A 25,070-nucleotide genomic window follows, 5' to 3' on the forward strand; every position below is an offset into this window, starting at 1 on the left:
GTTCCTATTCTCAATAAATATCCTCCTTGGATGGATGATGAAATTAGAACATTAATTGGGCATAGAAATGATTGTATAATCAAGCGAAACCCACCCGTTATCAAATATAATGGTTTCTTTCAGGCAGGAAAGAAATTTGGTTATTATTGTTATTTGAAAGTTTAAAGGTGACTATGATAACATGCTAACGGAACGAATCAGATTGATTGGTTGAAAGTAATTAGAGAAATTCAGGAAACTTCACAAACAAATCTTGCGAATCTTTGTAAATGGCATAGCTATACGCGAGGAAGAAAACGGGTCGTAAGTGTTTAATGATATATTTTGCGAACAATAAACTATAAAAACCTAAATGTCCCTCAGATTCCCGAATCAGTCTTAAGAGATTAAATTTATATTGATATTGATACTATTGCTGTAACTATCTATATTCTTTTAATAGGTCGAGGTCTAAATTCATCGAATTCATGTTGTACTGACATAATGCTTTAGCGATTTCTGTCAAAACTTATTGGTAAATCAATTAACTATCTACTGTGATGCTTATTGAATATGTCCTTTGAGACTTGACTGTGTCATAGTCACATAAAATTAGAACACGTTCTGCCTGAGCATAAGGAAGGGTCGAATAACGTTGTTAGACTGTCGTACTATACCTTTTTTAACTTGACAGGTTTTTTAGAAGGATGTATATCAATATCTACATACCTACACTTCGCTACACTATAAGGTTCTTCACCAGGTGATTCGACAATATATCAGTTAACAGACATTTACCATACAAGTTGGTTTGCGCTGCACAAGAGCGAGGAGATTAGGGTCGTTTTTCTTCGTATTAGCAAACATTCGACATAACTTGGCGTCAAAGCCAAAATGTATTGGTGTTTTATGTCTTCTTCTGATGCTATATTATAAACGATGGTTGATAACCAGGCCTTAGCTGATCAACGCTTAAATGTGGATATTGAAAAATACAAGAATGATCTAGAGTTGGCCAGTTACATAACATTTAAACAAGACAGAATCAAAGATAATCAATGCAAATATCACGAAGGTGAAAGTATAACCTCCATTCTTCATTAGACATGACTGAATAAGTGTCATTGAGGTTATTCAGTACAAAGATTTGGGCATACATTTAGCCATTGAGGCTACTTCGCACGTGCATATCACATCTAATTTAATACAGCTTGCAAATATGAAACTGTTTGGAAGATTTTAATTTAAACTGGATCGATTTTATTTGGACAAGAATGACAAAACTTACAGTTTACCAATTTGTTTTGTTTTGGGGGCTTTTTGGTAGTGGTTGGGGTGGAGGAGGGCCATTGCACAATACAAGAGAACCATACATTAATTCAGTTATTAAAATGTATCACAAATTAGCGCCATTGGACATTTAATTATACAATATAAATTATCCTCACCTTATCAATATTCGTTATTCAACCTAAAATGTTTTAGAACAACACTATTCAATACTTAGTTTTTTTCCTCTATGATTTGAATAATGAACTAAATACCTGTAAAAGTTAGAACCTGAATTGAAAGAAAATAAATTGCTACAACAATTTTGGCGATCCGTTGTGAGAGGTTGTGTATGCCAGATTAAGAACAATGGGGAGCAGTTTAAAATAATGTTTATATTAAAATTATTTATCTAGCAATAACTCTTGGACCCATGGTGACAAAATGATGGCAAAACACTTTCTTCCAGACTATACAAAATATCTTGATCTCAGAGATCACTTCATATACTCACTCCCTCTTGCCATCCCATCTGAAACTTTAATATTTGGCAAAACTATGTTCTATAGTGAAAATAATAAGCAAATATTATTGTCTCAGCAAACTATCATTAAGATGATTAAACAATTGAAGTAGTTTAAACAGCTTAGAAAAGATTCGTTCATCTTTCTTTAGATTTATAAAATACATGTTATCTGATTAACTGTTTGGAGAATGGTGGTACATTTTTTTTTGCGGGAAATGTGCGGCTACAAATGTTCGTAATGAAACTACTCCATACATACTTATTCTTTTGTGTGTGTATGTGGATTCCGGATTCATCCGGAATGGCTGTGTAGATCATGAGAATTAATTTCTAGGTCGTCATGCGAGTGTCTGTACACGCGAGTGCATATAACACTGATTGAGTAACATCATTTATTTTTGTGGTGTTTGCTCATTCGTGAGGGAATTGGGCTCGTGTGTGCAGGTGCCGTTTACACGCGGACTTGGTTCTAATCTCCCTAGAGTACTAATTAAAAATGTATAACCTGTATGATAGTATTATTTGTATTAAAATATTAATTATGCCTACTTTTATCGAACATTCTTCTATAGGAATCCAGGGTTAGCACATTCCGTTCTGTTTGGTGTATATCTATTTCTCTCTCTCTCTCTCTCTCTCTCTCTCTCTCTCTCTCTCTCTCTCTCTCTCTCTATATATATATATATATATATATATATATATATATATATATATATATATATATATCGTGTCCGTACACAGTAATCCTCACAAATTACTTTCTCTTCATCAAATTTAAATGAAATCTTTCATGAATTGAGCAATCGCTGGGTTATCTGTTTCTTATTATTTTGTCCACACAATAGCTGATGACTGATAACAGCGTATCTGGGGCAGATCTTCTCACGATTTAGTCTTATCGCCTTCTTGACGTAAGGGAAAGCCTTATAAGACTCAGCTCCTGGGCAATGTGTGCATTCGATACTACCATGAAGACCTGTCTGTGCCTTCTCACTCTCGTTGTTGTAATTGGTAAGTTGCACTTTAAATTGTATAACAAGATTATTTTAAAAACTATTTATTAATGTGACTCGGGTAATGTGAATACATCAGTATCTGGAAAATCATTATAGTTGGAGATTTTAGTGAAACTTGGAGAATGTCGGAAATTGTAAAAACATTTTATAACGAATTCGTACAAAATAAGTCTTTTTCTGATATATGATATCAATTACTATACAATGAGTTCACTGGGACACAAAGAAACCACAACTAACAATAAAGACTTGTTTTTAAGAAATTATACCGTATTTTAAAAATAAATTATTAAGCACTTGATAAGACACTTCTTTACTAATTAAAGGTAATTTCAGAGGTATATGTTGGGCACACTTCTACCTCTTGCACCTGGTAATACTGTAGTTGTTTTCCAACATTAAAAAGCAGCTACCTGCAATCAAGGACATGTATTGAAGTATAGGATTTTAAATAAATAATTAACTAAATATTGAAGTAGTTGACTATCCGATGAATTAACAAACCATGTAGATACGCAGCTGAGAAACTAATACAATAGTAAACAGTTTAGTTGCACTTATAAGCATTAATATTTTAGCTGTAATGATTTTTTTCACGTTGGGCAGGAATAGTAATAAATCCATATTTTGATGGTCATTCATGTGCCTTTGCGAACGCAACAAGAGAATAAATAAAATGTGAATTTATAAATGTTTGAGATAGCGTTGAAAACATTGTAATTGTAACTAAACCTTGCCTTTAGATCAACTCAATTATAACGGTTAATTCATTATTATTAAAAGCTATACAAATGTTTGTTGTTATAAAATTATTGATTAATTTTCCCAAATATACTATTTATGCCCTTAACAATCTTCGTGAAGACGGCTAAATTCAAGTTTGCAGCAGAGAAGGGTCAATTTAATAAAACGTATTATAAACTATATTATTAGTAGGAACAAGCGTACTAGTGAGTTTATAAATGCATTTTTCCAACCCGGAAAAGGTACAAGATAAGAAATTTACTTACATCGTTGAAAGATGAAAATATTTGTAGACTTTAAGAAAGCGAACATCAGTTCAGTAAACCGTTCAATAACCTTAATAAAGATTTGTATGTTAACTTCTACCCAGAATATTTAATAATTTATGAATTGTGTTAGATTTAAGAAATGCTTATCACACCTTATACTGACTCTACACCATATTTTACACAGCATGGTAATTAGCTCTTCCATGTTTGCATCAAATTTAAAATTTACTTTATAACAGTATGGATGAATAAATATTCTTGTGAACACAGCATAGTTCAGCCTGAAGTTTGCCTGAAGTTTACATAATCATAATTACAGTAATAGTTATCTGTAAAGCTTTTCTGTATACCGCAGACTTTTATATAACGGGGATATGGTGGGTTAAAATGGTTTGCATTGTCTTCACTTTTGATATGGAGCCTAACTCGGTGTAAGGCGACATCACTAATATCACATTATGATGTCAATAGTTAATAGTGAGATTCCAACGTATTATTTAGATCTCCTTTACCGATTCGGCAGTTTTATTACAAATTCTAAAGAGTGAGTTTTTGGCCACCTGAAACTTTTATTTAGTTCAGTAAATAACTACCTTTTTAATATCTTACATCTCTATGTATATGAAATGACAACTTACATAATAAACAGATAAAATGTGTATACATTCAATTGCAGTTTACGTAAAGGGGGAATCGTGTCCCTCTGGACAAGCCGCTGACTGCAGGTTGACAGTATGCACGGGTTCTGGATGGGCGCTTGGTTGCGTGGACAACGTCTGCACGTGTACTCATAATGAAGGCGGCTCGCACGGTAAGACTTCTTTCCATTTTCGACACTTTGGTGTGCAAAAAATGTTCAGACCCTCAAAAGTCACGTGCAATATTAATCTCATACATAGAGATTGTCGTAGTAGGTCGTCATGTAACAGTCTTGTCAGATCGGTTTTGATACATATATCAACATGGAGGACAATGAACGTAACAACTTTAATTTCTAAATAAATCTTCAATTTTCCCGGTAACTAGCAAATGGTGTATAGTTCTGAGTCGCTTATTTTGTAAAAGTTTGCAATTCGTGAGGGAACAACTGTCATTCACCATTGCATTGCAAAGTATGTATGCATGTATGTATGTAGGTGTGTTTGCCGGCATGTATGTATGTATGTATGTATGTATGTATGTATGTGTGTGTATGTATGAATGTATGTAAATATGTATGTATGTATGTATGGATGGATGGGTGGATGGATGGATGGATGGATGTATGTGTGTGTGTGTGTGTGTGTGTGTGTATGCATGTATGTACGAAAGAGAGAATGAAACATTTAGATTCCATGCTGAGCAATAATTTTATTAGTATTGCTGATGATGGCGAATACTTTTAGAACCTATGTCATTGCAAGCAATATAATTCGTGTATTATATAGCACCAAATATATTTTAATTTTGTAGCTCAGATCATTTGGCACTCTCCAGTCTGACGCCTGATTGATCAGTTCTGACCAGTGGTCAATCAAATGTTAAAATTTGAATTTTAGTTGGAGTTTGATCATGAGTGAATTCATGACATGTCTGTGTTTGAGAGAAAAGAAAGTAAACAAAATAAAATAAGCACGCAGTACTTTACATACAAGGCTGTAATGTCGGAAATTCAGCAAAATCTTTCAAAGAATTTAGTTAGTAGATTGGTTTAAAAATGATATAATGTATAAGAAAAACATTATTCGTACGGATTTACACAGTTTTCTTGGGTTGTCTTCTCCCTTTTATTTATTTATTTATTTATTTATTCATTCATTCATTCAAACAGCTTGCAACAGCAATGGTGACTGCGGACATTTACACACCTGCAGAGATGGCCAGCATTGGCGTTGTATCCAGGGCGATTGCCACTGCACAAATCAAAAGTAAACGCTGTACATATCCCATTGGTCGTTATTATGTTCAGGCATGATGTAAAAAAAAGTTGTGGTTGTTTTTAAATAAAAAAATACAATCAGTTTTGCAAAGATTCATTTTGTCCACACATGTTGATGCCGAACTGCATTTCGAGGAAAGTTATTTCAAAACATCATTATTATTGTTAAAATATTGCTAAAATATAAAATAATGTATACGCTTTCGAACCTCACATTTTCCCAGCGAGTCATCACTAGCTACTTAATTTGTTTTCGGTTGAGGTTGGGAAGGGGCGGATGCTATTTCTTTTGCGCTGTAGGGGACAAAATATTTTATAAAAAAAAGCAACGGATGCGGGACTTATTAAGGAAGTAGTCTAAAGGTGATGTAAACTATCAACATGGGCGATATTAACAGATTTGAGTACATCACAAGACAAGTACGCAAATTCCCATTAGCTAAATAAGCTGGTTCTTTTAGGACAACAAGCCACCCCTCTTGACTCCGGAACATAACTCCCTTGCAACGGTCACTCCGCCGCGTCCAGTGAGTATTATTGATGGTCGCCGAATTAATATGACCTCACGTGACATCAGGTGGTTCGCTAAATCTATTAAGGCTTCTGATGAATAAACTGTTCTATAATTCGGTAGATACTACATTTCCTTAGGCTGTAGACAAGAATAGAATAAGATGTTACATTTCCTTAGACTAGAATATAATAAGAGGTTACATTTCCTTAGGCTGTAGACGAGAATAGAATAAGATGTTACATTTCCTTAGGCTGTAGACAAGAATAGAATAAGATGTTACATTTCCTTAGGCTGTAGACAAGAATAGAATAAGATGTTACATTTCCTTAGGCTGTAGACGAGAATAGAATAAGATGTTACATTTCCTTAGGCTGTAGACGAGAATAGAATAAGATGTTAAGAATCCGCAAAAGATAAGTTCCCTTTGGAGAAATGTGTTATTGTAGTTATGTAAAATTTAGCCTCAGCTGATATATGTTTTCAAACACATTGAACTCTGTCAACTCATTACTTAAAATACACATGGTAGTTAATAATTTTGTGAACCCATATTATAGAGTGCCAGGAACAAAGCCTGCTAATAACGACATTACTTTATGCTTTGGGAATATGTTATGGATACAAATATCAGCTGTGTCTCGACAATTTCTACTGTATCAAAGCTTACATCTCATGATTTTATACTTTTGGGAAGACATGGCTAATTTTATCAATACTTCTGGCAGACTTTCGTTTTGGCGCTGATGTATTTTCCGGCCAATGTAATCCAAACACCAATGCCAAAATATAACACTTGTGTCTCACGTGATATATTTTTGTTTGTTTTAAATAAAAGAGCTATGTTCATTGACAGTAAGCATCCGATTGAAACAATACTATTACAACCTTGTCCCTGAGAATCCCCACTGCGTAGAGAGATACAAAGTTTGGTAGTTTTATCCAAAATGCACTTATAGAAACCATACTGACGTGGTACAGATAGGAATATACATGTGCGATTAACTCCAACTATGAACTTTGCTTTGCTGTGCGACTGATATTTAGATTTGTTTCGTCGTTACTGGTTGTATCTGTTTATTTATCGACTTCCTCTCTGCTCTTTCTATCTATCTATCTATCTATCTATCTATCTATCTATCTATCTGTCTCTCTATCTACCTACTTACCTACCTACCTACCTACCTACATACTACCTACCTACCTACCTGCCTATCTACCTATATGTCTATCTATCTATCTATCTATCTATCTATCTATCTATCTCAATGAAAACGGGCGTAAACTCACATATAATTTTTAAACATCGTGGCTTGTTGTTCCGCAATAAAACTTTACCGTCACTCGTTTTGATTGGACATGTTATTATACCTTTTTAATTGATATCAGTCATCATAATCCTCTTGATTCGTAGCTGACATCACTATTTCAACATGTCGACTTTCTACTTTTTTATCTAACATCTATTAGATTCATTTGTTCCAAAGGACAGACTAACATTATTTTTATCCTCTTCTATATACGTTAGGAAACAAAGAGTCTTCTATATGTATGTATATATATGTGTGTGTGTGTGTGTGTGTGTGTGTGTGTGTTAAAGTATTGGCATCAAGCAATTAGGTGTACCAATACTATTTGTATATAACATTGTGACCCGCCCTTTGCGCAATAATACTCATATATAAATTGCGTTCTGTTAATTCAAGATCAGGGATGAATTTGCACTCAATAATTATTAGTGACGTATGCAAATAGTGATAAAATGTATTAATAATCCGCGTTTTCTACAGTCGGAGCATGCTTGCTCGCATGACGGACTTTGTTATGAGATAACATATGGGATTCGTAACAAGGCTAAAAGATTTCTCTTCGTGGCCAGTTTTTTGTTCTTCCTTTCTTTCCTTTTTGGATGTACAGACGATTTATGGCAATGGCGCCTCTGGGCTATCAAATATTGTTCGCAAAGTAAGCACCCGATGAATCTGTCATTGGCAGCGCACACATACTCTAAACGTATGTGATCTGTCCCAGGTACATCTGCTTCATAGACCCATTGGTTATAAGAGCTTTTTTCGCATACGGCTCCAGCAACATATGAACGTATGTATATGAGGGATATTCCTGAATCTTATTAATGTTTCTATCCGAGTGGACACCTTCAGGCAATGTCTGTTTAGTTACTTGGTGCTCTACAGCGGCAGCTACTAAATTTCGAGCAGCAATGAAGTATTAATTCCTCGTGAATCCCGATCGTGTTTCTTTCTTTTTTTCCTGTCATACCAGGTCGATGGTTTATCTTATACCCAGCGACACAGTTGACTGGCGAATATACCTTTGGAAATTATTTTCTGTAAACAACACGTTGCTAATACTTACCCGTATTTAGAATTAAATGCACACTATGTTGACGGTCTATAATCGTTTAATACCGCTACGTGTGTTGCATATCCAGTCCTGAGGTGCACACTATCGTGATTCACTTATTAACGAAGGCCTTTCTCACGTCTGAAATTAAACAGTGGAAAGATGGATCTCGGAATATATGCAGTGATTGTTTCATTCGACAAATCCAACGGCTGACAAAAATCAAACAATTTTAGTAAATCATGATATAGTGTGGACTCTCCTGCTTCGAGCGTAATATTGTAACATATTGTAAACAGTCATGTCTGGGTCATCGCATGAAAGATTTATGTGTTTAATGTCTTCACGCCGTTCTTCCGCTCATGGCTAGGCATGATGCTCCATAATCCCACGTGGGGTAAGACATTTGTTAGGTATTTCGAATACGCTCCGGTTCGTTTGTAACATTTCTAGATATGGACCAAAAGCAATGCTGGAAAGGAAATCAAACTGTTTTTTCTCGACGTGTGCATGATTACTCGCTTTTCATGTTACTTAAACAGTGACATCTATTACGACTGTGTAGTTCTAAAAAAGTAATAGAAAGGAATAAGTGTGTGTATGGGTAAGGTGTGTATGTGTGTGTGTGATTTGGATTTTTAACGTACCTTTACAAAAATTTCAGTCACTTATTAGTAATTGTCAACATATAGGTAAGCACCTATTTAACAGAATCAGGTCACATCCGTGGCTCCGAATATGACACAAGCCAGTTTTTAGAATTGAGATATCCACCTACAATGCTTCAAATAATCTAGGTTTATTTATTCAAATTCAACTATTGTTGGCGAGCCTGAACATTTGATGCCTTCCCTTCAGAAAATAATTTAAAGATAGTGACATTATTATCCATGTTGTGATGTGGATCAGCAACTCATATTTATATATAATAATTAGTGTTTACGGTATCAACAACACTCGTTACTAATAATAAAACTTAATGACGTCTTGGGCATAATTTTTCATTGGTTGATGGCGTTAAGACGATTCTAGAAGAATTAAGTGACTTCCCTTAGGTTAGACTGGGTAACTTGAATAGGCAGGTTTGAAGCAAAATTGGTAGTAAGATCCGTCAGCCTGGGTATATTGTAAAGTATAGCAATAGAAGTTGTATAAAAGAAAAGAACTGAGCAATCACAATCATTCCGATTTTGGATTCGTCCTTACTTCCTGTGTTCCTGTTGTAAGTCTGCAGATATGTTTTATGTAGCACTTAGATATTACTCGAGGGTAAAATATTGATTTAGGGTGTTCAGTAGAAATATAAAGTGGTCATTTTTGGACTATAATATTATTCTGGAACTGTTGTGAATTATCCAAGGAGTTCTGGACTCCGCTATCTGAACAACGTCATGATTCATTACAGACTAGTACAATGCCGATTTTGAGATGTATACAGAACTTTTTTTATCCATTTAGGATTTTCAAAAAACTTAGTCAGGATCATTCTGGATTCACTTCATAATAAATATATATTGATATCTATATCATCCAATACCTACTAAATTGAACAGTCACAAGTTAAGGCTTTTGGGTTATGAAATGTATATTTTTATGTCTTTAATTAAGTGGCTGACTTAAGTTGTAGTAAAAGAACATGTACGCTACACATAAAGTTATTGTTCATAATAAGGCCGATCGCAAAGGTCAAATCAAGAACTATTTAGGTCAAGTACGATCATCACTTATTTGAATGGAGATAATGTTTACATAGCATGATTCTAGGGGGTATATTTGTACTGTTGATATTTCAGGAGCGCACTAGCCGCCGTTTGGATACGAATTGAAAACGTATTGTTGACGATATGGGTATTTTGAAATGGAAATATGATTTAATTGTTCGAGAATTTTCTTTGGTGCGTTTATAGAGACTATTTATTACGAACCATGTATTCCTAGTCCTACGTTATTACAGCTCCTTACGAGAGAGAGAGAGAGAGAGAGAGAGAGAGAGCGGAAAGGGGGGGGGGGGCAAATTGTAATATAATTCTATTTTTTCATTGAAATAAGCAGTGTGTAAAACATTGAATTTAGACAGTCAGTACCTAATGGATTATGCGCATTTATTCAAGACTTAAGGATTCAAATAATTCCTTAGGATTGTGTCAAACGTTCACGGACATCAGTGCTATTCTATTTTCACGCGATTATATTGAAATAAAAACGTTTGGATTTAGAAATGTGAGTCTTCAATGTTGCTAGCATGTCAGCACATAGAAACTTTGCAGCCTTCCTTCATAATATCTTTGGACAAGTCCCAGTTTAGTGAGAAATTGACAGTAACATTTTCCGATATTCTAAAACTTCATACACTGTAAGTTATTTTAATTTTTTCACTTTGTCTAATTTTACATTGTCTCTTTAAATTTATACTTTGGAAAATTGACCGAAATGAACCACCTTGCTTGTTTTACCTGGTCTTGGTGTTTACTTTTAAGACCATAGAAGTAATGTTGCCAAAACCCCAGAGACAGACGACACTCCTAGTGTGCTACTCGCATGGTCTCTCGAGACTGATTCGCCAATGATGATTTTATATATATATATATATATATATATATATATATATATATATATATATATATATATATATATATATATATATGCTACTGCATTTGTATGGGGAAAATATGAAAGAATTTTTTGGGATGGAGTATATCCATCCGACAAAACGAGTTCATATTTTCCCATTCCAATGCATCAACCTTTTCAGTATATGCTCATTTTCTTATTCTACCTAAGGCTTAATTACATTAACAAAATACACTACAAGAAACAATGTAACTGAATGTATGCCGTAGTCCAAGCTAAATGCACAAGCGCAGATTGATCATTACACAACCACAACATTATTAATGCTCACAAAACTCCGCCCAGATAAATTTGAACTTAGTCGTGCGTTCGACATAACTTTCGAAAGAAAATGGCGTGTCTAGTCAGAATTGAAATTTGCAGTCATATTGTGAATGAATGCGCATTGCATCAACTTTTCTATTTGATCTGGAATGAATACATTTTGGTATTTTGTTTCGATTCTACGAAAGTTCGTGATTTTGGACTGGATTCATCTGTGCAAATTGTACATGAAATTCGTCGGATTGAAGCAGCGCGGGAGAAGCGTGTTTACATCTGCAAGGGTGTTTGTTCTGTCGTTGACTATTTGAAATCATAATGTGGGAACAATATGAAGTGTTTCATTTGCAATTATCAAACAGACGCTATTGAATTTAATGTTTATTTCATTTTGAGTGCAGTAAGGAAGCTGTAATTACACTTGGAATATAGTCGAAATTACAGTACAATTTCGAAATGTGTAATCAAGCTTGAGAACTCATGAAATGGCTCATATAATTCGGATTTTCAGAACTAAGAAAGTACATTCTGAGGAAATTTTGGATGTAGAACTGTAAGTATACTTTTTTGCCATTCTTATTACCAGCTAAAGGAGACAGTTTATGCCTTCTAGCTTGCATGTTATTTGTAGGTACCAAGCAATTTTATGAAATCTGGCTTCTATCGCAAAATCTGAAACAAGGTATCAAGACGTTAACGTGGAATGTAGCAACGCGGTTGGTATGTTGCAGTCCACGAAACATTTGCTTTAGTTCATTCAGAAACAAATTTAATCAACCAAAACGTATTGCGCCTACTATGCGAATGTACATGATTTGTTTACAAAGTAATTCCTAATACACTATTGGGCACACGTGTCCTGCGCCTGGGTGCAATATGAACGTGTGCAATATCGTAAAAATATTGAACGATTCTGATAATGTAAAGTTAACGGAGAAAAAAATGCGCATATATATATATATATATATATATATATATACAAAATTGAAAACTTGCCACCCTATCACGTCATATAATAAGCTGTAAAGATTGGATTCGTGGTTATATGCAATGTCGTTTTACTAATTCTTGTTTTTATTTCATTATCTCACTTTTTGTTACAGTGAAATTAATGTTTACACTGGGAATCATCCAGTGTGAAAACTGACCACTTGTTTTCATGAAGAAAATATGAAATAAGATTGCATGGATATTTGTGTAATTTTGTACAAAATCTTTCAAATGCTTTATGCTTAGATGATTTATTGAAACTTACCTATTGGCTGAAGAAAGCCTTGTGAACATGTACGAATCAAAACAGCTTGCTGTCAGTCTGTTTTGAAGGTTCAAATAATAGACTAACTTTACATTTAATACACTGGTTTTTTAAACGTTTAAACCAAATAAGGGAAGTAGTGGTATGAAAATTGGTAAACGTATACACATATGAAAAACAAGCCTTTAAAAGTTGCCTATCATGACCATCATTTGAAGGCATAGTAGGAAATTACTATATTGATTTTGGAGCTTTGGAGCTGTACATTGCAAACTGTTAAAGTAATTGACGTAAACTGTGGTATATATATATATATATATATATATATATATATATATATATATATATATATATATATCATATGTTGATGTTATCACTTGGCATTGTCCTTAACCAGTCTGTAAGGCTATGTATAACACTTCGTAGACCAGTATCAATTCGTATGTGTCCAAGCTGTCTCAGATAAGACTTTTGATAGTTTAGCATGTACGTATTGTGTGTATCAGTAGCATGGTCCATCAGCAAATTCGAAGTAATGTGTGAAGTGCACTCACCTTTTATATTAAGGCTCTGACTCTAAATTCAATGACTCTAGTTTAATTAAAGTTAGGTTTACAGCATAACGGCAGAATGGAACATTATCTAGTTTTGTGTCAAGTCTCTAGCTAAACAAAATCTCAAGGTTAGCGAGCCTTTAAAAAACCAAACTTACATGGATGGATCGTGCCTTACCGTCAGGACACCTAACAAACCTTTACGATCCAAGTTCAGCGTTATTTTAATGGTTAGGTTGTAGTTCCAAAGCTGTTGAAGCAATGAAAATAACATATTTGCGATGGTATTTCTTGTACCACTATCACGATCCTATAAGCACGGTCATCTCCAGGTTACTTTCTTATAATGTCTTGGCTATAACTTAAATCCATTGAAGGTAGACCTAGATAATACTGTACAATTTAAATCCTGTGTTTGTGCAACTTCCCTAATCTTAGCCACAAAGTAATGGTCACACGTTGTTATGAATATATATCCTGCCAAGTCATGAATTAATTCCGCTTACGTAGAAAGATGAAACTGAATATGTTTATATTCATGATAATCGGACAGTGTTTTAAATACCACTATCCTGATCCTGTCTTAAATGTTTATATTCAGGATAATTGGACGCTGTTTTATATACCGCAATCACGATTCTGTCTTAAATGTTTATATTCATGATAATTGGACAGTGTTTTATATACCACTATCATGATTCTGTATTAAATGTTGAGGTATTCAACCTCGGCATCGAGGCTGTAGCATTGAATCTGTTTCAGATACTGCGAAGACTGTGTGTATATAATAGAGAGTGTGTATGATACCATGTTCTCTTTCACTATAAAGACAAGAACACTTATGGTATCATGTTAAACTTTGATATGACTAATTTACTTTTCTTTCTTTTTAAATGGTCCTAAAGTATACATATTACTTTACTGCATTGTATGCCCATCCTTCTATTAATATTTGCGTGTACAGCGCATTACTTTCTGCCAGCTGAAGACATTTCATCTATGTCCTTGTACATATAATAACCAGATTGTGTGCCATATAACATAGACAGTCGGCTGCCACTAAATTAAATTAAAAGAAAGACAAAGGAAAACTTTAATGACATGATTTTGTACATTTACTGACTGACAACATTTAAACTACTGAAGATGTGTTAATGAAACTTGATAAATTATTATGTCATAATTACCATAGCAATGACCTCAGTCTCAAACATAAGGTCACAGCCACGGCAAATAAAAATCAGTAACCTCTGTCCATGTTAGTTATAATTAGAAGGTCTGTTAATAAGATTATGATAAAAAAAAGCCTGGAATATGTTAGGTATGACAGGGGAATATTAATAACATAGACCCAGACCGAACTAAACATTACTTCAATAAATAATGATCCTATTATTAAACCCATACATATGTATAATATTTTGGCCATTTATTAGTTGTGTGCAGAATAAAAGAAACAGCAAACAATATTCCAGGTCAAGAAAAAAAACTTGTTTTTGGACAAGGTTAAGTAAAACATATAATGTTACATTACAATAAGATAAAAAAGCTGACTATCAATTAATGGAAATTATATATATATATATATATATATATATATATATATATATATATATATATATATATATATATATATATATATATATAATCATTGAATGTTATCAAACTTTCAAGAAATGTACAGTGTGTTTTTAATGTTTTCTAATTTGTTTGTTTTTTGTTATCATATTAATATATATGTTGTTTTATGTTATAGGTGTTGTCTAATGTTGTAAAGCGCTTAGAGCTTCTAAAGATTAGGCGCTATACAAAGTCCTCACTATTATTATTATTATTATTATCTACGGAGAATAAGAAACTGTCTTCAAAAGGACCAACCAATTTATGTGGCAAGGAGGGTGGGACATTTCCATTAAAACCAGAACGTCTTTTTTTATTCCCTATTACATCATAGCTAATTAGATTTATATTTTATATTAAAAGCAATTTTAGCGTAAAACTAAATTTCTATATAAATATTAAAAATAAAACCGATTAAATTTAGTCTGCAAAGTTGAGTAATGAATGTTATTTAAAATAATTGCTAGCTTCGGTCTGTACAGGTCATAAGATGCTGCCAAGGGGTCTCGAAGGAAAATAGCCCAAGGTAACTTTGCTGCAAGTTGCAATTCGCCTGATCAGTTGTATTCAGGTGTACACACTAAAGAGGCAATGACAAGTGCTACGTTTTACATTTATTGTCTCAGGTACTCAGCCAGTTGCTAGTATTTATAATAGCGCACTTGTATCTCCAATTTTGATGGGAACAGTACAATCTTTTAGTGCAATAATGCACTGCGTTTCAGTGTCTATAACGTAAAATAAGACAATATAATTGGAAAATGCAGCTCCAGAGGTTCTATACCTTACTGAGGATTGCAACTATACAACCGACTAAAAAGAATTTAGGCGGAAAAGCAAATCTTTTCCAGGCATATGAGTGGCCCCAAAAAATGGCCCTTTGGGTTCTTCTATTTTCTATAGTTATTCCATCATTTCCTCACTTTCTCAATCATTCCTTTCTTCTTCTTCTTCCTCTTTTCCGTCTCTGGAATCCAGTCAGGATGTCCCATTGATCTAAATTTCTCCTACACCTTCATCCAGTTTTCATTCAGGTTTTCAAACTCCTCTTTTTCGTTCTGTTTTCATTTTCCTTTCTTTCTATAGACCACCTGTCTTTTATCTTCTTCACTTCTTCTTCCTGCACTTTTCTCATTATTTCTTCTCCTTTCTTTAGTTGGTCAAGTCCCTATTTCACAAAGAACCACTCTGTCCAATACAAAATGTCTTCAAATAAACACTTAACTTTCATCAACTTATCAAGGGCCTCCATCAAAGTGCCCACTCTCGCATACGGAAGTTGAATGAAACCTCTTAACGTTTCTGTTTCCTCCTCTATCATACCCTATACCACGGTCTCTAGCTACTTTCAGGCTGGTCACTTGACATGTCACAAAGTCTTTGGTAATTGGATACCCCGATTCATGTTCCAACCTTTCCACCACATAGGAGGCACCCACCATCAAATTCCAACTGGCCTTCAACTTGTTAAACAACTCTATTGTCATCTTCCTTTATTCAATGTTGAATGGCGCGAACGGCGAACGCTTTGAATTTATGTGACAAGCACGGACGTGATGGAAAACATCCCTTACACTCACTTCACTTCTTATATACTATACACGCGTGAAGGATAAAAAACAAACCCAAAATATACTATCAATAACCACAATATATACTAGCCACACAGGGGAAGAAGAACAAACAAAGCTAAATATACTATCCACACACGAGAAGGACCCCCCCCCCAAATTATACTATCAAAAACCACAATATCTACTATCCAAACTAGCGTACGCTAACGTTTATAAATCGTATGCGCACTTATGCAAAACATTCTACTATTCACACAAACGTACGCGAGCTCATACACACACAGTTACATCAGTAAAGGAGTCAGTGTTTATAATCACACTACTCCACACTCACTCAAATTGGCAACCTGAATAGTATCTTTTTATGAGTTCTGGGATGCCCTGAGGATGGCCGTTTTTTTTAAACTTCAGATGCACATGGCTAATGATGACATCTCCCAGGCCTGGCAACACAGATACAACGACGACTACAATCGTTCTCCCAATTCACCGTTGTGGATGGGTTCGCAGGGGGGGGGAGGGGGACATTGGCTTCACTCTCCTAGTCTTCACTTTCAGGGATAGTGAAGACTTCCCTATGTCTTCTCCTATTCCACACTCTTGGATGTTGGGTCCTCCATATATCTTCCGCATGCACCTTTACTGCTACTGATTGTGGTGCTGGTAGAGGCTGCGGTGTTGATAGTGGCTGTGGTGTTTGTATCTGTGGAGGCTTCCTCGCCTCAGGCTTGACCTCACACACAGGTCTCATCATTACGTGATCTGGGATAGGTTTTTTTTAAATTTTCCTCCGCTTGTTTCTTTTTTCTCTCCTTCTCTTTTTCTATACACACAATATTGTCCACACACCATGAAATCTGTGCCTTGTAACTTCATATTATTGAACCGTGTCGTCTGGACATTTTTGCTCATGAAGTAGATGATATCGTCTTCCAGAGGTGGCTTTACTCCACACAACCTTCTCTAGGAAAGTAGACGGCTACACAGTGGGTTCCTGGGAGATGACTGTTGTCCGTGTTGATGACATAAGCTTGATGGTCTTGTGGTTTGCGATGAGGCAGTTCCTTCATCTTTACCACACACAACATGATTCCAAGAAGCAGTGTACGAACTGTGGTTCAGTTGGTAATAAAGTTCCCAGGTATCCATTTTTGTGTTGTTTTGTTTTTATGTTTTTATTATTCGTCATAGGTAATGATAAGTGATCAATTCAATCCTGACCTTTTACTTGAAAATGTCTGACAAGAATCCGTTTCTTCGCTTCGTCTATGTACTCTGAGCCAAGAGAGCTTCGATGTGATGGATCTCTAGATTCATCAATGGAGGAGAGGAATGATTACGCAAGTCTTTATCCCACTGATGTAATACGGCTTCTTCCGAGATGAGACTCCAAGCTTCGTCCAGATACTCGTCACAGTTTTGATCTTGACTCAGCATCAGGCATTTATCGCGTTGAATTTGACTGGGATGATCGTTTTGACATCCATAGCAATCTTTCTTGATCAATTTTGTAATGTTTCTGCCAGGTGTTTGGCAAAACAGGAAACTAAATGTTGCTCTTGTTCTGGCCATCTGGACTTCATCACTATGTAATTTTCGTCTTTGTCTTGGAGTTCTGCTTCTACGTTATGATTCAATCCCATTTGCATAGAATCTCCACTAATCGAAGAGGGATTACATGCTTCCATAGTTTATAATAGTTTAAAATGATTTCTCTCAAACTGTTGACTTCGATCGTATTATCGAATTCAGAATACAGGAGTATGGAAACCTGACACGCCGAGCAAGTTTAGAAAAGCCTAGATGACAACAATGTTATGTTTAAAGACCGTAAATAACAAACTGATAGACGCCGTAGTTTAGAACTGATGGATATTTTGCATTTGGACATGTGGTTGCAAGAAAAGTATTTGCTGAACGGGTGAATGTTCGTTTGAGACTGAATATAACAGTACTGCATTCCAGTTGATGTCGGAAGCTGCTGTTACCAATTACAAAACCATCATCCAAGAAGTTAGACCCTCCGCGTGATGCGTGGAAGTGTTACCTGAAGTGGGAAAAAATAAGTCATACTTTGAGCAGAACCACTGCCAAGTATCCGATACGACGTGTGGAAGTGAAAACCTTCACCATTCCCGCTGGACAGCGATCCATGAAAAAAGATCATCTATTCCAAGGACAGTTACCCAAACGTTTAATCATTGGTATGGTCGAGAATTCAGCCTTCAACAGAACCCACGAGGAAAATAATCAATTGGACGTGTCAAAAATCGAAGTCAGTCGAGATGGCAAGACTGTGTACCGGACCCTTCGAACCTGACTTTGACATCAACAATAACTTGAGCTCGTATTTGTCTCTGTGTGAAGCCACCGGACAGCTAGGGACCAACACCAGTCACGGCGTTTCTTACAAGGATTATGAAGGAGGTTACGCATTGTGGGCTTTTGATTACACTCCAGACCAAGACAGCGACAATGGACATTTCCACAGCATAAAATCTGTCAAGATTCGTCTGTAACTTCAGTTTAAAGGACCACTGAAGGAGACAGTGAAGACTTCTGAAGGGGTGTTTTCTTCGTCGTCTCTTTCTCCCCTGTCCTTGCTGTGAAGCAGGAATGCCTGACGGAGCAGCGTCCAAGGCGCATATAGGAGTTGCTCGACGACCCAAAATGTCTTTGTTCGCTTGAAGCAGGACATTTTTGCCTGCTCTCAAGAAAGCTTCTTTAGAGTTCTGTTTGTTGATGATGACAATTTAGAGAACTTTTTTGCCGTGCGTCAAATTGGTATTGTTTAAGGCATTCAATCCTCGTGGCACTATTGGTTTCAACACTGGGGCCACCGAGGGAGAGGCCGATTTCAGCATATCTCTTAAACCATGTTATCGATGTCAAGCGACGCCTCTGTACTCTGCTTACATGACTTTTATTACAACTCGTTAGAGAATCGTTTTCAAAAATGGAGTTTCACCGTGACGTTTTCTTTGGAGAATGGAATATTTTGTCCCAGATCTCCTTTTAGACTTACTGACGTGTAAATATTGAGGATGTACAAATTCACGATGAACATGGTAATTGGCTGTGGCAGAATCTGCTTTGAAAGGAATGACACGCAGTAACGGTACGGAGTTGTGTCACACTACGTTGAACTCCACCATATCGGAGGAAACAAAGATTAAATTGCGTCATTGGTTCAGTTCTACCGAGAAAGGAAAATATTTGTAAAAGTCCATATTGTTATTGATCTTCGGGAACAAATTAGGATTCATTTTTGTGTCTCCACCTAAAATTTCAAACAAGTCACGATTAAAATTGATGGACAACGTTTTGTTATCCTGAAGTGTTATCAGTAGGCGACGAGCCACTTTATGGTACTCAATCTTAACACATATTTGGACTCTGTTTAGGGCTTTGCCAATTGCTAACTCGAAACTGTGAGCAATTGTGTCCACCAAAATGTTTACCACCACTAAAATAATAGCCTGGCGGAATTTTCGCAGTGTAGATGCTGAATGATGGATTGTTTTTTTTAAAACTGGATTTATGTCACCTGAAAACCCAATTTTATTCATATCTTCTTGCAATTAGACGCTGATAATTTCGACGTGGAATGTGCATTGATTTTCAGTGATATTTTGGATCTGTGTAGGGTGAATAATTTCCACTAAAGTCACTTCCCAGTGGGCTTCGTGATCTAATTGGATGGCTGGAGGTAATTTGGCCGTGTAACAACACAAATTATTGTGGGGAAATACCTCATTGGAACTGTCACTTGGTAGTGTCAAGTAAAATTGGTTATCGTTGGTCATAATTCTAGAGTTCTGTTGCTGTCCGAGGGGTCACTCGAAGTCAGAGGAGAGTCTCCACCCAAAATGTTGTTCGTGCTGGAATGGTGATTAGCGTCCGATACAATACTCCCGTAGTTCCTGTTAGAGGAGTATTTCAGGGAAGGATTGGGAAGAAGGTAACCGATGCAACTGCTCAGTACAAATGTTTGTCTCCGTGTTGCAAACCTAAATTGGGAATGGCTGCACCGATGACACATTACATCACAAAGACTTGGCAGTAAAAGACAATTTTCGTATTAGACACACGTTCTCGATCCAAGAATCAAAACTGGGAGGATATCCTTTCCAACGCACTCTGCCTTTTTGACACGTCGTTTTCCCAGTTTACGGATTCTTCGTTCAAGAATGCTTTCGATGCCGTACACACTTCGTCTTCTTTCTTGGTCACACGTTGTAACTCGGGCAGGTAAAACGTTCCTTAAACACTTCCCCTTTCATGTCTTCCAATTTATAGACGGGACGGTGATGGCCATGCACTCGTCCAGTGACACGAAACAATTCGGTGGTCCAGTTGGGTAAGTAACCTATGTCGAAAGTGCGTTGGATTTGCCAATGCGCACCCAATATCCTACTGCAAACACTCCACTTCACTGTCGGGAGTCACTTCTTGGGAGGCATGTCCAATGTTTCGATTGTAAGACTGGTTGTACACTTGCACCAAGTGAGGTAAAACGTCGATGTATTTGAGAGTGTGGTGATGCGTAAAATAGGTACACATGCGTTCTTTCAAGGTACGTTGAAAACGTTCCACGATGCTGGCTTTGGTTTCGGGATTCTCGGTGGTGAAAAAATGAATGTCACGTTTCTTTAATTCATGTTGGAAAGCTTGGTTCAGAAACTCGGTTCCTCTGTCGTTTGCCATATAAGACAGTGCTGATCACTTTGTTTCATGAACAATTATCACCATTTTCCACAGCAACACCGTAAAATGTTCACGTCGGAACGACAATACTGTAACATTTCTTTCTAAAAGTCGAAGGGGTCCGTGGAGAGAGTCTGGTACCATGTGTAAAAGCATCTCTTTGTCGGGGTCGTAATAGTGAGCCTCATGCAAATGGGGTATAACGGCGTTTTGATAGGCTTTGGTATTGAAAACGTACGGAAAAATAACCCCTGGCCATTTCTGTCATTCCAAACATTTTGGGCATTCGACTCAATGGCATGGCCAAGTAACTCATGGAATCTTTAAAGTGTACTCGTTCTTGTCCTTCATCCAGACAGGGTTGAGATGCCAACATCCTGAGCATTTCGATCCACAATGTTTGTGTTGTTCTCGATTGTTAAAGCCATATTCACATTTCTCACAGTAATAACTGTATCCCAAGAATGCGGTGATAATGGTGATGTCAGCGAAATGGTCATCGTGATAATACACGTGAATGTATTTTCCGTCTTTGAAATCTTTGCCTCGGAACAATAGAGGTCCGCACACTTCTTGAGGGTGCACTTTCAATGTGTAGCGTGGAGCTAGCTAATAGATCTTGCAATTTCTGCATTACAGGAATACCATAGGGTGTGTCTTTGGATAGCCCGCTTGCTGTAACAGGAGTTCTGCTTCTCTTTGTTGTTTGGCTCGGTTCAAATTTCGTATGTTATCCCAGGCTCTTTTCCATTCTACCGTGTCGTCTTGTTGGCATACGTTCAGCCCAGCACGATGGCCCTGGCTAAACACATTTTGTTTTGAGGGTTGTTAATTCGGACGAGACTCATTTTGGTGATACGAAGGTCGTCCACCAATAACACCATTTTGCGTCCTGTCCCTTGGGGAAGAGATACTTGGGTCATGAGCAGTTTCGCCTTTCCATCGGTGATGTGAAACTTGTTGGAATGCTACACGTGTTGAATCTTGTCGATTACTTTGGAAGGTGTAATTTATGCAGGGCTGCTAAGCTTAATTCAAACGGGAGACTTCAGACTGTCGTGGTGGCTGGAACGTCTGAAGGGATCGTCTTCTTTGGCTTGACATTGTCGTTTCAGAGGGGTTAACAAAGAAATCCACACTCATTGATGAATCCCTCTGCTTTCTCCAGCCGCAAGTTGGACTTGAAATCATTAAACTTCACTGTGAATGTGTCAGCCTTCGTTCTAAATTTTTTAGAGGAGTGCTTTTCCGTTTCTCGAATGTGGTAGTACTTTCAAGGGTTTACTAATGATGGTGAACTTTGGCTGTATAATGATTTTCTGGGTCTGGATTCTGGCTCACTCATGTCATCTTCAAAATCACTGGCATGAATTTGTGCCAAAACTTCATTTCATCTTAACTGCGAAAGGACAACTGACTGCATTTTAAACGCCATGGGTCACTTTATATTCATGTCAGACCCGCGTATATATAAAGGGTGTGTGTGTTTCGTTCCAATATTCATTTCACTCTCAAACCGAGCAGAACGATGGAAGAGCCCACACAGATCCAACTTCTGATCAGAGCTTAGCGAGGTGTGATAAGAAAATTTACTTCAGACAAGCCGACGGACTACTCCCCCTCCTTTCGAGATAAAAGTCAAGATACTTGCTATATCTGTAAGAACAAAGGGCATTAGATTACAGAGTGTCCAGACCATCAGAAAAGCAAGACAGGTGTCAGAAGACAGAAGTCAAGATACCTGCTATCATTGCCAAGAGAAAGGACGTTATTCCACAGAATGCCCTAAGAAACAACATCAGCAGGAGGAAGAGAGGGGTTCTGAACAGAAAGAAGATGCTCTCTCCCCAAAGAAAAATCACAGACACGTACAGAAAGAGAATAAAGAGAATAAATGAGGACGAGGAGAAAGTGAGGAAGAAGAGGAGGAAAAACCTGTGAAAGTGAAGAAATGCAAAAACAGGTAGAGTGAAAAAAGATACAGAAGAAGTCTATGAACTTATTAACGTGTTGTGTTGTTTTGTGAATTGGATTATAAAATTTGTACCAAAATAGACCATACAGAAAACGTGTCTCTTGGTTTTGATTTTTTAGAATATGGACTTACAGTCACGCACTCATTCACTCACACGTACATCATGGGTACAAATGTGCTTTTGAATTCTAATTGATTTAGGCAATTGAAATATTATCTCTTTTCGAGAGAAGTTGGTGGCCCTGAAAAGGACTGTTGGGTATTTGTTCAAAAAAACAAACTCAGGAACGGGACGTAACCATCTTTAACTGCCTTAAGCATTTGCCACAGCCAAGGCCTACTTCTGGACATGCTCATGTCAATGATGATTTTGTAGAAATCACTAGGGGTGGTATCGCAGGCGTAGTAACATTGCTGGGATGTTAGCCTTGGGAAGGTTTTTTCTTTCTCTTGTGTCGTAATAAAGAAGTCTTATACATTTGTTTCAGACTCCCTAACTCTGCTAAAATGTCTAAGAGTACCGTGACCGATTGGCTTTCAATATTCTCCTTCTCTCCTAGACCTTCTTTCTTCTCTGCTGCTTCTTCCCGTCGTTTCCATTTTGCCTCTTCTTCTTCTGGCTGTTGCTCTTGAAGGAGAAAAGCTTGTTCTGCCTCTTTCTGCTGTTGTAAAAATTCTTCAGTTCTTCTTTCTGTCTCTGTTTAAAATCCTCGACGTGTGGTAAAGAAGGAGAAAGTGGGGAAGGTACCGGTACCATAACAAATTCAATCGAAGAAGAAAGAAAATCGACTAAATCCGAATTAAAATCGACCTCTTCTGGAGGAAGGCCTAAGTTGACTTTGGTAACCACTGTTATACCATTGCTTCTCGTCTCCACGGCCAGTGCACCCCAATTTATCGTCTTCTTAGTTTCCGTTAATGTTTGAAATCTGTGTCGCAAGAATTGACTGCGCACAGTCGCTAGCGCATCTATATAGGGAATGTGACGTCAGAGTCCACTCTCTTCGGATTGGAAGACCGACTCCGTGTTATGACTGAATTTTGTAACGCCTGGTTGGAATGGTGAATAAACTCAATCCAATTCGATCCGCACTTTCATTATAAATAACCGCAGTTCACTGCATTCCCTTCATCTGTTATCGTCACAAGATGTGGACAAACGTTGAATCATCTACTCTCGTATCGTCAATGCTGTTCCATACGGACTTACCCATGTATTTCAGATCATCGTGGACAATTATCCGGATCACCGATACGAGCGTTTGGAAAAGAAGAATTTATGTGGAGAGACAAGGCTGTTTGAAAAGAGTTCCCCTCTACGGTCCAGAAGTCAGACGAAGTTTGAGGAAAAGAAGAAAACCAATGATTTGCCCCTATGTTAACGAAATGATGTTAACAATAAAAACCAAAGGCCCTCTTCAGGGCCACTCAAATGCCTCGAAAAGATTGACTTTTGTTCCTAAATTCTTTTAGTCCACTGTATAGTTGTTTGTATGTTTGTCTGTTGTAAGTGTTATCTCTGTCTCATTCCCGCCCAAACGTTCTAGGTTTTTCCCACTCTTTGGTCATGATTGAAGACATCCCCTTGCTACATTGTTGCTAATCGTCAGTAACGTGACATCACCTTACATGTAATGCATTTTTTCCCCATTGTCCCTAGACAGGCCCAATAGTTTTGTCCCTCAATAGACCCACACATGTTAAAATTCCCTATGTTAAATTTCCATGGTCTCTAGACTGGCCCACAATGATACATTTTCCATTGTCCCCAGAGCGCCGATACCCTATTTTTAATGGCAAGTCCCATTGTCACACTATACTACGGATGTCAACATTTCTTTGTGCTGCTGCTACCAACGAAATATTCTCTTTTTCAGGTAATCCCGAGGTTATATAC

The 25,070-nt window shown here is 36.8% G+C and overlaps 1 long non-coding RNA gene across 1 annotated transcript; it reads left to right on the top strand.

The window, feature by feature from the left end:
- The first annotated feature begins 2,644 nt into the window (after positions 1 to 2,644).
- LOC149779349 (uncharacterized) lies at positions 2,645 to 5,803 on the top strand. The gene is made up of 3 exons (XR_016415397.1): positions 2,645 to 2,785; positions 4,480 to 4,614; positions 5,614 to 5,803. It is a non-coding gene; the product is annotated as an uncharacterized LOC149779349 (long non-coding RNA).
- Positions 5,804 to 25,070: the final 19,267 nt, after the last annotated feature.

This window comes from Sinohyriopsis cumingii, chromosome 17 (genome assembly GCF_028554795.1).
Source record: "Sinohyriopsis cumingii isolate HCF-2022 chromosome 17, ASM2855479v2, whole genome shotgun sequence".
NCBI lineage: Eukaryota > Metazoa > Mollusca > Bivalvia > Unionida > Unionidae > Sinohyriopsis > Sinohyriopsis cumingii.